The 13,985-nt window shown below is 42.7% G+C and overlaps 1 long non-coding RNA gene across 1 annotated transcript; it reads left to right on the top strand.

Annotated features, from left to right (window-relative positions):
• The first annotated feature begins 831 nt into the window (after positions 1–831).
• LOC130150617 (uncharacterized) lies at positions 832–8,963 on the top strand. The gene is made up of 3 exons (XR_008822298.1): positions 832–1,489; positions 1,859–3,872; positions 4,744–8,963. It is a non-coding gene; the product is annotated as an uncharacterized LOC130150617 (long non-coding RNA).
• The last annotated feature ends 5,022 nt before the right edge of the window (positions 8,964–13,985 follow it).

Below are 13,985 nucleotides of genomic sequence, written 5' to 3'. Positions count from 1 at the left end.
GGACAGTCTGGTCCAGTTTCTTACCCAAAGCCTTGCTTAGATTCAGCTTTATAGCTTCGAAGTGGAATGAATAAACAACTATCCTTTGTCAAATTTTGTCACTTAGACATTTACTCTAAGTAAATACTTTATTAAGAACTCATTTACACATGAAGCTTTTCCTGATTAAGTCCACGTGCGGATACTTTTGTTCTGAATACGGAATATCCATGTGCAGTTATTTCAGAGCAGCCATTGCACTTTCAAATTCATTGCCTCCCCCAGCTCACATTAAGTTCTAAGTGCTGCTAAAACAAACATATTTTTGAGAGCTTGTCTACCTGCCAATATAATGTAGAAATTGAAGGCAGAATGAGTGCTTTTCATGTTAAAGGGGTGAAAATAGCTGTTGTACTCTTTAAATTTACACCCCAAACTTGTTTCACAATATTTCATTTGTACAGACATATATATATTTATTTTTTTTTCTTCCCCTGTGTCACCCTAAAATGCCTAGCTTTGCTAGAGGGAACTTTCTCCATTCCATACGTTCCATGATGACATGATATAAGGAAAGTTTATTGGACAAATATGAATATTTCAGGGGAAGAAACATATTTGAATGGTTATTTGAATAAAAATGCCTGTACAGGAGCCAATGCCATTGGGCTTAATTACTTCTTCTATTTATGAATGTTTAATGTTTAGTTTGTTATATTGTTATCTCACTATTTCCAGCCATTTTTCTATGTAATTTCCCTTGCCTCATCACACCTAATTCCATGGAAAGGTCCTCCTGCAATTAAAAGTAAAACCTATATGGGAATCAAAATATATTCCAAGCACAGTGTGCACACACTGACAAATCTGCTGTAATTATGGTTGATGATTAGTAATAAGTATGTATTAAAAAAGAAGATGGAGAAGAAAAGCAAAAATATTCTTGGCTTTTATAAAACTCTTCTAAAATTGGAGCATTTTTATTTTAAGATTTTAATGTTGTTCTTCCTAATTTCTTAAAGTTTGACTGACAAAGCTAAAGAAAACTCAGCCCTCCCAGTCTCCATGACTAATGGAGTCACAGAGCCAAAAATTCTAAGAATGAACGTAACTATAATGCAAGAGGCACTGCTGCCAATTTGTTTCTGTTCAGAGGATGGGCAAAAGAGACTCACTACTGATGCCTGTCCACTTGCAAAGTCTGCTGGTACGAACATGTAACTATCTTAATAAACATTTCTCAGTAGAGGCAAGACCTGCTGCTAAATGTCCTATGCCCAAGGACAACACCGTAATCTTGATGTCCTTGTATAAAGTTTGCTTTTATTGATCCATGTCTTTTTTGCCTACCAGATGTGAGCAGATTGCCTGAATCACATGAGAACAACAATCTGGATTTGGCTCTAGGACTTGATCACATGAGAACACAGAGACATGTCAGCTGCCATGACCTACTTTAGCTTTCTGGGAGGAGATGCAGCCCCTTCATCATGATAAAGCCCTCACATAGGTGAGCACGTATGATCGTTTTTATGAGATTTGTTGTACCTATGAGGAAAAGCAAGTCCATCTCTTATGTAGAAATATGTCTGGTCCTGTAGGGAGTGTGGCAATGGAGGGCAGTTATCAGTTGTGCCTTTGCTATTCTTTTGAGCAAATAACGCATTCCTCCTGGCAGCTTACAGTCTTCTGGCTACCAGCTCAGCTCTGAAATATGAGCTATGGTAGATGGGGGGAGGGAAGGTCAGCTTTGAAAGGTGTGGGAGAGGATTTCCATTCCAGACATAGGCACTTGGTTACAGCACTATTGTGTACATCTGAGTTATTTGAATGATCAATAACAAAAATTCCCTCTCCTCCCCACTCCCCTCTTTTTTAGCAACCCTAATGTAAGCATGAAGGAAGATAAACACTTTTTGTTATATTCCACTGGTTTAGTAGTCCTGATTGCATTGAGCATTTCATGGTAAGACTTCAAAGTGCTTCTGCCTTTTCCTTTTACATATTGATGTACAGTTTGCTTGAAAATATGTGTCCTGCTCAAATTACATTAAGAAAACATTGGAACTATGATATACACCCACCAGCTAGACATAAATTGGCACTATTTGAAATTCTGCTGCAGCATTTCATCAGTTTTCAGCATTTTTTCTCTCATCCTAGGAAACAGGGTTTTACATACCTCTGCTGACATTTGGAGAGTTTAGTCTCTATGCTCTATGCAGTCAAACACTGAACATTTTGTGAAACCCCAGCATTAAAGAAAAAGGACTCATGAACAATGAGAGAAAAACAAGCAGTAACTTGTTTTAAAAAGTGAATAGCTGTGATAAGAGGCACTGTTAAAAAATACACATGTGAAATCCATGACATTTAAGCACATATATTCCTTATTTCTAGCAAAGAGATACACAATACAAATATGGGGCAATGTGTGATCCAGAACTGGTAGGATATCTTACATAATTACTCATGTGACTGCTCAAACTAGGGGAACTGTGAATTACTTTTAGTAGGTTAGAAATGACAGCAGAAGCAGGAGGCTCTGATCAATTCCACTTCTTCAGAAAAACTTTACACAATAATACTGCCTGAAACTGGCAGGAACTGGAGATACTTTCTTAGAAAACTGCCAGAAAAATATATCTCTCCCATACAGGTCTGATGTTTGTATGATTTGTTTGCCAATACATGCATATGTTTGGTGATGGAAACCATTTTCTGGCACTAAAAAAGGAGTACAAACTTTTCTCATCTTAGTTGGAATGAGGCAGTTGTTGCTTAAGTGAAGTGAGACACCCTTCCACTCTAATGCAAGCTGAATGCTGAAAGTTCCTCAGTCCAGTCAGTATTTCAGAGCACATTCATTAGAATACCCACCACCACCCATCGGTAATCTACAGAAACCAGAAAACTGCATTTATAAAAACTGTAACTCAGACAAATGCTATTGTCCAATCAATGAAGGCAATTTTAAAAATCCCTCCAGGAATATCATACTAACAACCTTATCCCTGCTCTGAGGCAAAGCCCAATGACTTCTAAAGACCAGATGTATCATGATTAGTTGGTCATTTCATAGCTCAAAGAACTGTAAATATGGATGTTTATAAACCATAGTCTGCACTGCTCTACCAAGGTACGTAATATTTTTGTGCTGCACATGAACTCTAAGTTACACTATACCAAACAAAACTTAGAATCGTTTAGAAGATACATTTGGGAGAAAAAAATAGACTTTATACTGATGTCCATGGAGATGTTTTGACCTCTGAAGGATTTCTGGAAAGAAGGATGCAAATTTACTTGTTAATTAATTCCTACGGTTTTTTGTGTGTGTTTGTTTTAGTCTTCATTTAATCTCCTTCACATTTTATTCATCTCCTCTGCCAGCCTCCCTTCATAATTTTTTGTATTTCTCCAATCAACAACGCTTTCTCCTTTCCTCCTATGCCTTGTGTAACTTTCCCAGCCTATTCTCTCTTCCTATTCTCTCCTCCCATTCTCTTCACTATACTCGCTTCTCTTCTGGTGCTATCTCATGGGACCTGTCCTTGACTCTTCTAATTTGATGTTTACACTCTGCAAGAAAAGAGACTAATGATAGTTTCACTTTCCTGTTCTGTTCCTCCTTCCCTCTTTTCGACAAGTTCTGAGTCAGCAAAATACTTAAGACAGTAAAAAACTTGCATTCATGACCAGGCTGCCATTTTAGATTATGGAGATGTGTAATACCTTGCCAATGTAAACTCTTCATCAGGAAATCTACAGCGAGTCAGTTGATTCTTCTCTGACCTTCTTCAAGCAGTTTTTCAGAGGTGCTGTGGGCTGGATGTAGCCATCATGTGAAAGAATTGAGAGCTTGTGCAGCAGCTCAGGTTCCCCCCTCTCAGGTAACTAAGAGAGACCACCAGGCAACACCAGCTGCAGGTTAGACAGTTAAAGAGGAGACTACTGATCCCCTAAGCCTCTCCAGTAACTCCATCCTGTGTCAACAACCATAGCGCAGAAAACATTAATAGGAGTTTTAGAGCATGGGACCTCTGGAGAAAAAACCCAAACCCTTAGCTTTAAAATTTATTTCTTGTAAGTCTCCATTATTCATTAGTTATGATTACTTGTATTACAGCAGACAGTTGCTAGTGCGTTATAACTGAGGGTTCAGAATAGTTCTAATTATAACAACTTTTTATACATGGCACTCTCTGAAGTATTTGTGTGTTTAAGCTTTCCACAATAAGCCTTGAGAATTGTCCCTGTTTAATCTCAGCTGGAAAGTATTTTGAAACGCTCTAAGCAAAATTAATTCATCTGGGTTTGGGGTTTTTTTTGTTTTGTTTTTCTGTTTGATTTACCATGAGGAAAGAAGAAAGCATTTTATTCTCTAAATACATTATTTGCCAAAGTTCTCACTGCTGTGGTCAAGAACCCAAAGTGGAGAGCTATATCTCTTGCTCTCAAAGATCTGGAGAATTTTAAAGCAACAGTAAACTTGCCCTTAAGCCAGACTACTTCTGGCCTCCCTTATCCCAAAGGCCATTACTTTCACTTTTCCAGTGAGAGGTTGAATTCCCCCAAGCAAGTGAATAAGTAAAAATGTTTCTACCCTAGATGTTAAAGAAAGTGAAACTAGAATCAAAGAACTACATGTAAAGTTCGAATATGGGTTTTTATCTATAAATTACAATAGAAAATGAAGAAAACAGAGTAACACAGATAAGCAATTACTCATCCTAGAAATATATCCTATTGTCTGTATTTCAGCCCTCAACACTAACAAGACTCAAATCATTTCCTAAATGCTACAGCAACAAAGAATTTGGTTTATATTGTATGCATGATAAAAATGAAGAAACCTTGTTGGATTCTTAAGAAGATGGAAAAAGCAAAGAAAACGTCAAACATATAATGACCAGCCAGGATCAGTATGTCCCCAAAGAAAGAGAAACAACATACTGTTCAGGTATCGTAAAGAACCATCAAAGAGCCCACATTTCTTTGTGTTACGAGTAAGTTAAAAGCTGACCAAACACCAAAAGCATGAATCAGGCTTGTTTACAATTAAAACCAACAAAAGCTATTAGCCAAATAGGCTCAACTTAATAACAAATCTAGAGACTTCGAGAGGTGACCTACCACACAACTTCAACCTCCAGCAAGAAACGCAAGGATTCTGTGGGTGTTTCCTTTACTGTATAATCCTGATTCATTCCTGCAAAATGTAGACTGCATATGGCAAAGATTTTGTAAATTACCATAACGCTTACTGGAAGTATGGGATAATCTGGAGTTGCACAGACAACCTTCATTCTGGTATTTTTGGATTTCTATTGGTAATTGTTAACAGAAAATGAACAAAAACTGACCTATTTTTTTATTCTTCCCTAGCAACTCAAGCACATGATGTCAGCTTGACACTTCAGTCCTAGACAAGACATAGTTACAGACTTTTGTGACTTGTGCTAGCAGAGAAATAACTGGGGTTGCATGTTTTCATTCACTGTGCTAAGTGCCATGCCCTTGCAAGTGGATTTTACTACTATCTGCTTACATCTGAGGACTAAGGAAATTTAGAAGTCATTAATTTTATTCCAGACCTGAAATAGAAATGTAGTACATCAGTCTTAAGCTATTCTGCCTGTTTCCCTTGAAACTGACCCTTTCTGCATCAGTCTTTCCATGTTGACTCCCAAATCCTTGCTCTCTTTTACCTCTATTTCTAGCCCATACTTTGTTGCCCAGCTCACGCAAATTTCTACCGTTTTCCTGCCAGGCGGGTTCCAGTCTCCTCCAAGATCCAAGACAGATGATTTAATACTCTTTTACTTTCACGGCCTATATTATCCTCCTCCAAGGCCTTGGCCCAATGGCTTAACAGCCTCCACACTCCACTTCCTCAATTCTCCACCCCATTTTCTTGATCAGCCAGTCTACTGTGCTTCCATATTAAACCACAGTCTCTGTTTCTGTTTTCTGTATTTTCTTCTGATGTCCCAATTGTATCCCTGTGATACCTGTGCCTCTCATGACTTTCTACCTCCCAGTCGTAGTTCCTGCCCTTTTTCCATTTAAATTAGGTCCCCTCTTTACAGTGCTTGGGCATCAATGGAGTAGAGTAACTGAGAGAGGCATTTTGGTTTTAGTCCTGTTGTTTGGCCGCAGTCCAGCCCACAAACACGTCAGAGCTATAACCAAAGACCATGCTCAGTCCTCTGCTGTAGAATGCTTGATCTGGATGCAAGAAATGTGACAATGGTTAATATACTGGTGTGCCGAGACCAGTATTTATCTCACTGATCAGTAGCAGCTCATTAACTCCCTACTCCTTAACTTCTTTAACAGCCTGTCTATACCCAGCTGCTGTCCTGCTCCATGCATCCTGATCAGCACATTTCTGAGGCAAAGACTGCCTCGGAGTCGTGTCTTTATAGAGCGTAGCACAGTGGGATCTTGATTCAGGGTGAGAGCTAGATGGGATTATGATGTTCATGATGATAAAAAAATTAGTATGCCTGCTGAAACCATGAACATCCTATGTTTTTTAAAAGGGCTTTAACTTGCCAAATGTGTGTAGAACTTCATAACAACAGAAAAAAGCACAGCCCCAGCATAAAGGCCATTTCTCTGCAAAATGTCAAGTTATTCTGGAGCTTCCTAATGTAAAGGACATCAGTATTTCTTAATGGAGGGAAACAGTCTGTTCTTTTTCTTGACCTCATTCTCGGAAGTAGAAGAATGTTTTTGACTGCAATTTTCTGAATAAATAAAAATGTAATCAAATGAACTACAAACACCAGGCATATGGCCAGGAAGTTTTAGCCTGAATAGTTAATATTTTGTGAAAATTTTTGCAATTGGAAATCAGTTTACCACAGGAAGTGCAGTCAACTTTAATTACAGGTGGTGCTCATAAGTCCTCCCTATAAGACAGAATCACCCATACAAGTAAAACTCTTATTTTCTAGAAAAAATAAGATTTTGTTTTTCATGGCTTCCCGTGTCACAGGTATGGATTTGTTGGCAGACACATCCATTTCTAATCTTCAGGTCTCAGTTTAGTGGATTCCTTAAAAAAAATTTTCAACTTCCATATTTTCATCCCTGCTATTAGCCCTGAAGAATTTTTTTGAGAGTAAGATGACCTTAAATCCACAGCTTTCCACATACACTCCTGAACTAATCCTCTCTCTCAACACCATGCACTATAACACCCAACATCCATGTCTAATAGGTGTTCTTGTCTTGCGGAGGGAGCTGGGGGAGAAGCTCCATGCATATGCACAGCTGTGGGGAGAAGAACAATCATTAATTAACTTTTAAAGTCAAAACTTCCATTAGCTGAAACCATGGTAGGGTATATACCTCTACAATGTTTAGTGGCTTTACTTCTTCATTTCTTTCTTTCAGTATTTGTGTCCAGCCATACTCAGGTACAAAGTCTAAGTACCAAACTTCCCTGCCTTAGCTCCATTTTACCTATGGCTTCCTCAAAATCTTAGTTCCATTACTGTTACACAAAACTTAACTACATACTTCCATTTCTACCTTGCTGTTGCATATTTCGAGCTTATTTTCTACCACTAAGGTGCATTCTGAGGCATAAGACCAGAAGATGTTTCTAGCTTGAAGTGCAAGAGGAATACAGACTCTATACTAAGATGTTTGAGGAAAGCCAATTCATTTTAGGTAGGTTAGCCTTAGGTGAGTTTGATAATTTGAAAGGTCTTCACACATCTTAACATCCTTCTATCGGCATATATGCTACTTTTGTGTGGCTAAGCATCTCTTTGAGTTTTCACATAGTCTGTCTTGACAGTCAGCAGAGAAGGAAGGTAGGAGACTGTGTGAAGCAGACCTTCTGAGAGGATGGACACAGGCACTTCCTTTTTTTTTTCCACGATAAAAAGGAGAGAATGGATGTAAGGATAGTCACCTCTGGTTATCCCAAAGAGGTCCATCTGTGTGGCTAAAATCCAGCCAGGTCTGGGGCAGAACGAAGTATCTCTGTAATTCTGCATGCGCATGGTGTGTAACACAATGCAAGCTTAGGGTAGGCAAGAGGAATCTTGAGCTGACCAAACCTAATTACACAACTGGGAGTTTGGTCAGCACATTAGGTTCAACACCAATTCCTGTGGCAAGAAAGAAGCTCCAAGATCTTGTGGAAGAATACCTTGTTAGTCCTCCAGTTTTATATTCCATTAAAAACATCAAGCAAATTGAGAACTAAACCAAAAATTACATTTATAGTGTTCAATTATACTGAACAACTATTTACAGTATACTTTTATATGTAGTATTTACACACACAAAAAAGACTTTTTCTCTTTTATTTATCTGTCAGGACCCATACTTGAAGTTCATTGTTGCCTAGGAAACAGTGGATAAAAGCAACAAAAGCAAAATATTTCACTGAATATCCTACATGGCTTTAGATGCCTGTAGTATTCTCAGCTGTTCCTACAGACAGGGAATCCGCAATTCTAGTCTTTGCAGATAGCTGAACATGAATGGCAATACAATTTTGTTAAAAAATGTAAACGCCAGTAATCTGAGAAGAGTAATATAGTCCAGTGATTAGCTGACAGATGATCAATGTCTTGTGCATGACTTGACTTGCAGTGACCTCCAGCAACTCCCTTAACCTGATTCTCATGCTTCAGTGGACAAATTTTTTTCATGCCTACCCTATAAAAGGATCTGTGACATAGGTGATACAAAACTGTTTCTTAAAAGTGCGTTAACCAAGGCACCTGAAATATGCAAATGACTAAAATAATGTGCTTAATGTTTGACTTGCTTGTAATATCTCACACGCACTCTTATGGCTATGCCAGAATGTTATAACAAATAAACACACTGTGGGAGACATGTGGGATAAAAGAGAAGAGAAAGATGCTGTTTTATAATTTAGAAACTTACATTTTTTTCTTATAAAAATGCAATACACTTCAAGCATGACAAAATTAACATAGCAATTCTGACTGAAGCAACACATATGTGCCAGTATGTATGGAATCACACTTCTCAAGTAAGCATAGGCAAAAAAATCTTGCTGCAACAAAGAGTTCCTGCATCAATGTCATAGATAATTAGGTCTGACTTTCTCAGGTACTTCAAGACACAATATCCACAGAACTGAAGGAACAGAAATGTTGGATTTTTTTTTTTGTGTCTTTTTCTTCCTCTGATGGGACACAGGTACACATTTTACTATTAGAATAAAAAAAAAATCAGAAGAGCTAGTACTCGGAGGATAAACTGTCCCATGCATTTCGATACAGTTTTAATTCCACAGTACAGGATGGGTTCCATCCCCATCCTTTGACAAAACAGAGTATCACAAGAGTGCAGCACAACTGGCTTACACAAACTACCATAGCTTACTGCTCTGTAGTGACCAATATAAATAGTAAGTAGCCTTCTTGCTTCATATCTTTTGTGTTCAGGAGAAAGAGTACCTGCTGCTAGCTATACTTACTTGCATATCTTCTTGGAAGGGAATAAGGATGTGAGCAACCGACACATCTTTTTTACCCCAGGTACTAAGCATGTTGAGCTGAAACACAAACACCTCTGGTCCAGTGACTCTGTCCATATTTAGTACTTACAAAATTACAATTTGTTCATATTGACATATGCTAACTCCTTTGGGCTTTTGAAGAAGAAAATACAGCTTCTAACTCTTCCTACACCTTTAGGTTTTGCCTGAGCTAGATTATCTCCTGCGACTGCTTTGGAGTTATCAGAGTAGCTCCAGTTGTGGTAAAACCTTCGATAATACTGCTGTAGGCAAAATCCATGTGACCACAAGCATTTTCATGAATAGCCTCTCTAAATGGATCTACAGAGACTCTAAATGGGTCAGATAACTAAGCAAGAGAGCACCTTATCTGCATTGCCATTCCCACCTCCCCCACAGCTGTGCCAATGCTGAAAAAGTGACATATGGTTACGCCTTGAGGGACAAAAATAAAAACAACCCCAAAACACTGTTGATGATGGACAGGGAGCATCCTCCATTTATCAGGGTTATCTGGAGAACAATATAACCCAATAAGAGAGACAGAGATTAAAGACTTTTTTTAAAAAATAAAAAAGGTGATTAAAATTCAAACTAGAAGTAGATAAAATGCTTAAAGGAGATTAAAGACACATGGAGAGATCTAACACAAAGAGAGGGCACGAGGCTGTTCAATATGATGACAAAATGATTTCAGTTACCCCTTAGGCTGGAGCCAGTTTACACCACTGCTACCAGCCCAGAGTGACAGAAAGAACAAAAGAACATGAAGACCAGAAATCGCATCTGTTGCAACAGCAGATCTGCAGTCCAGTAAGGGGTACAGGTGAAAAATGTATCATTTGTTAAAAGCTGATTGGCTTACTGTGTTGTAGGTGGCCACTGAAAATTGATCTAGACAGTACAATGTAATGAAACAGTCATTTAGGCTGAGCAAGGATAGAGAAGTGCCTTCTACAAGGTAAGGCAGTAAAGAGTGAAATGATTTCCCAAAGAAAGGCAGGAGCCTGTGGCTCTGTGCTCCAGTGACAGACACTTTAATAGCAAGACTGTATCAGTCATGGGAGGAAAAAACATCAAACCAGAGGAGGCTGTCGCTTCCCCTACAGAAGGGTTCGGATGCCTTTCTGTATCTCAAGGGCAGTATTTATATACTTGCACATACAGTGCAAAAAGAACACAGTAAACAGGTGTCGTTCGACAGGCGTTTCAAGGAAGATGCTTGGCAAGTCCAGAAACCGGCGCTTAAGGGTTACCAGGAAAAACCAAGCTCCTTCCGCCACATATGCCCAGTATGCCCAAGGCCACCCACTGCAGGCTGCCTCACACCCCCAGCGTCTCCACAGCTCGCGGGAGACACCCCGGGGCGGGGTGTGCTGGGGCGGGCCGGCCCCGCCCGTTTTCTCGCTGGCAGCAACATTTCTGCCGCAGGCCAAGCTGTGCGCGGTGGGGGCCTTCACCGGGCGCTTGTGGCGGCTCGGCCCTACGAGCGCAATGCCTGCGCGGGTGCCCGGGGCTGCGCTCCCAGCTGGGCCCGCGGCCGGCAGCCCCTCCCCCCTCCGCCCTTGGGCCCGGCCCGGCCCTGAGGCGCCCCCTCTCACCGCCGCTCCCCTCCCCCATCGGCTGCACAACCAGCTGCTCCGAGTGAAACCCGACACCGGGGGCGCCCCGCCCCCCCTCCGGCAGCCCGGGGCCGCGCGGGGCGAGGCGGAAAGGCCGCAGTGGATTGCGCCTGGAGGCGGCTCCAGCCCCGCGCTGCGGCCTGGCGAGGCTGCGCCGTCCTGTGGCCGCGCGGGGCCACGTCGCGCAGAACCCCGCTCCGAGAGCTGTGCGCGATCCAGTCCGGAGAGTACCGGCTGCCCGGCCGCAGGGGGCGTTCGCCGCAGCTGCTGTCTCCTGCCAGAGCCCAAACCGGCCCAAACCGGTTGGAACTGGCGCAGGCCGGATCTGCTGGCCGCGGAGCGGCGCCTCCTCCCCCTCCCTCCCCCGAGTCCCCCGGCCGCCCTCCCAGAAGCACGGTGAACTTGTGCTCCCCCGCCCCGGCCTCGTTCCAGCTCGGTGAGCCCAGGGGCCCTGCTGAGCTGCTCACCCTCCCCACAGCCACTGCACTGCCCGCTGCTACTGCCCCGCGCCCGTTGGCGCTGCTGCCGCCCCTGAATCTAATAGGCACATTGGCTCTCTGCCCATCTTCCTGCTCACGTTGCCCTGACCTCTGCTATCAGGCAAACAGTGAGTGGTTTTGCGTATTTTTTTTCTTCCACTTCACCAAGAAACGAGCACAACACAAGCTTTGCCCTTTTCCATCAAAGTCACCTCCCTGCAGTGGAGATGGCTGCACCCGGGCCCAGCACAGTCCCCTCCCCCGACGTGGAGATAGCACTCTCCTCCCTGCCTGCCCCATGCTGGACTTGGCTTTTTGCTGCCCTGACTGAGCCCCCTCTGAAGACATGGGACCCCCGCTGCTCTGTCCCCTCTTGTCACAACCCTGCAAAGAGCAATGCAGCTCTGTTCCCTGCCACTGTCATGGCAGAGAAAGGCCCCACCTGTGCCCACCCGTATTCCCCCAGTCGTGGTCAGGCCAGTCACTGCCTGTCAGTACAGGAGACAAAGAAACCTGGGTCCTACCCTTTCCCTTCTGCCCCACACAGTTACTAGGACAATAAGCACACCCTGGTTTGTCACCCAATAACCACAGAAGACACTGACTTTTTTTTTTTAAGGGAACCTGGCCTGACTCCATTTTGGAGAGGACATTGCTTAGAGGTCTGTGGAGCCATTTCCTCCAGCAGCATTTGGAGCAGAAGGGGGACAGCGCACCTCGCTCTCTGGGTGCTGTGGGGTGCCTCTCTGCCATTTGGAGTCAGTGGCTGGCATGACTTCTCTGTGGCTGGTTTTTTTATACATGGTTTTGTGCCAAACTGGAGCAGTATGTGTGCCTAGGATTTAGCCAGCTCTGCTGCATTTTTGCAGTTTCAATTTCAGTTTTGAAGTTTCAGTGAAAACTTCGTTTTCAGACCTCCATGCTTCTGAAGGCATTGAGGTAGCGACCCTGCACACCTCAGGGGGACATTTCCCATAGTCTCAAGGGGGATGGGATAGGTGTGTGTTTGCCACATTTTTCCCTGGCCTTGGTTTGATGATTCAGCTGAGTAGACCTGGCAGCTGGCTGCTGCTGAAGGAGTTTCCCCCATTTGCTTGTGCTAGCTCTGGCATTTTTCAGACACCTCACTGAGCTAATTTAGTTCACTAATGTGGTAGATGCCACTCCCATCCTCCAAGAAAAATGTTCTGCCAGATCCATGAGTTGAGCTGGCTCACCAGAGTCCGGCAAAATGCTGTAGCCAGCTCTAGAGTAGATCTGCTACACAAGTGGCGTGTGGCAAAGGAGTAAACAACCCTGTCTGTGGCAGCAAGTTATTTGTCCCACTGTTAAGCTGTTCTTGTACAGTTCCTCATTAGCGAGGAGAGGCAACCACATGTGATGATGTGTACCACCACCTGAATGCCTAGAAGCCAAACATTCATCATCCTTAGGAGTATAAGCACTATAAAGACTTCTCCCATAGGTGCATGCCATTTGTATCCACACCTGGATGTAAAAATAAGTATACAACTCCTAGTGATTTTGAGGATAGCACAGACAACAGGCGCAAGCCATCTGGATGGTATGTTGTGACAAATGTTTGCAAAATGTAGAGATTCCCCAAGGAAAGTAGGAAGAAAAGTTCATACACAGGCAGCTAGCTGGCCATTCTCATGTAAAAGGAGTTGTGATGGGTGGGCCCTGGCCAGCAGTCAGGCTTTCACCCAGCTCCTCACTTGCCCCCCCATCCACAGCAGGATGGTGGAGAGAATAGGAAAAGCAGGAATGAGGAAGCTCCTGGGTTAAGATAAAGTTGGGGAGATTGCTTACTAATTTCTATTGCAGGCAAAAAGACTCACCCTGGGGAAACTAATGTAATGTATTGCCAATTTATAGATATATAATTACTGATTTGGGTGTTGGGAAACAAAACAACAAACATTAAAACACATGGGAAAACTCCTTTCCTCCCATTTCCTAAGCTCACTTCACTCCTGTCCAGACACCTGTCCTACCAGCTTCTTACTGCCGCAGGTCACATTCAGTCCCTTTAGTGAGGAAGAGAGTGGGGCAAGGGGAGGTGTTACAGTCAGTACATAGCAGTTTCTCTGTCATACTCCTTTCATCTCACACTTTTTACCTTCTTTGGCATGGGTCCTCACAGGTTGCATAGAGCATCTCCTCCTCCTCCTTCTCTTCCTCCTCCATTGGAGCTAGCTGGAACTGGCTGTGCTCGGCACAATGACCTTTTCTCACAGAAGCCACCCCTACAGCCCCCCACTTCCAACGCCGTGACACCTGCAGCCAGTATGGGACTCAGAACTATGGAATCACAGAATAAATTAAATTGGAAAGGAACGTGGCAGGTCATTTGGGGCCATCTTCCTCTGCCTGCCTCCC

The sequence above is a fragment of the Falco biarmicus genome, chromosome 5 (assembly GCF_023638135.1).
Source record: "Falco biarmicus isolate bFalBia1 chromosome 5, bFalBia1.pri, whole genome shotgun sequence".
NCBI lineage: Eukaryota > Metazoa > Chordata > Aves > Falconiformes > Falconidae > Falco > Falco biarmicus.
This window is presented reverse-complemented; position numbering and strand designations above follow the sequence as displayed.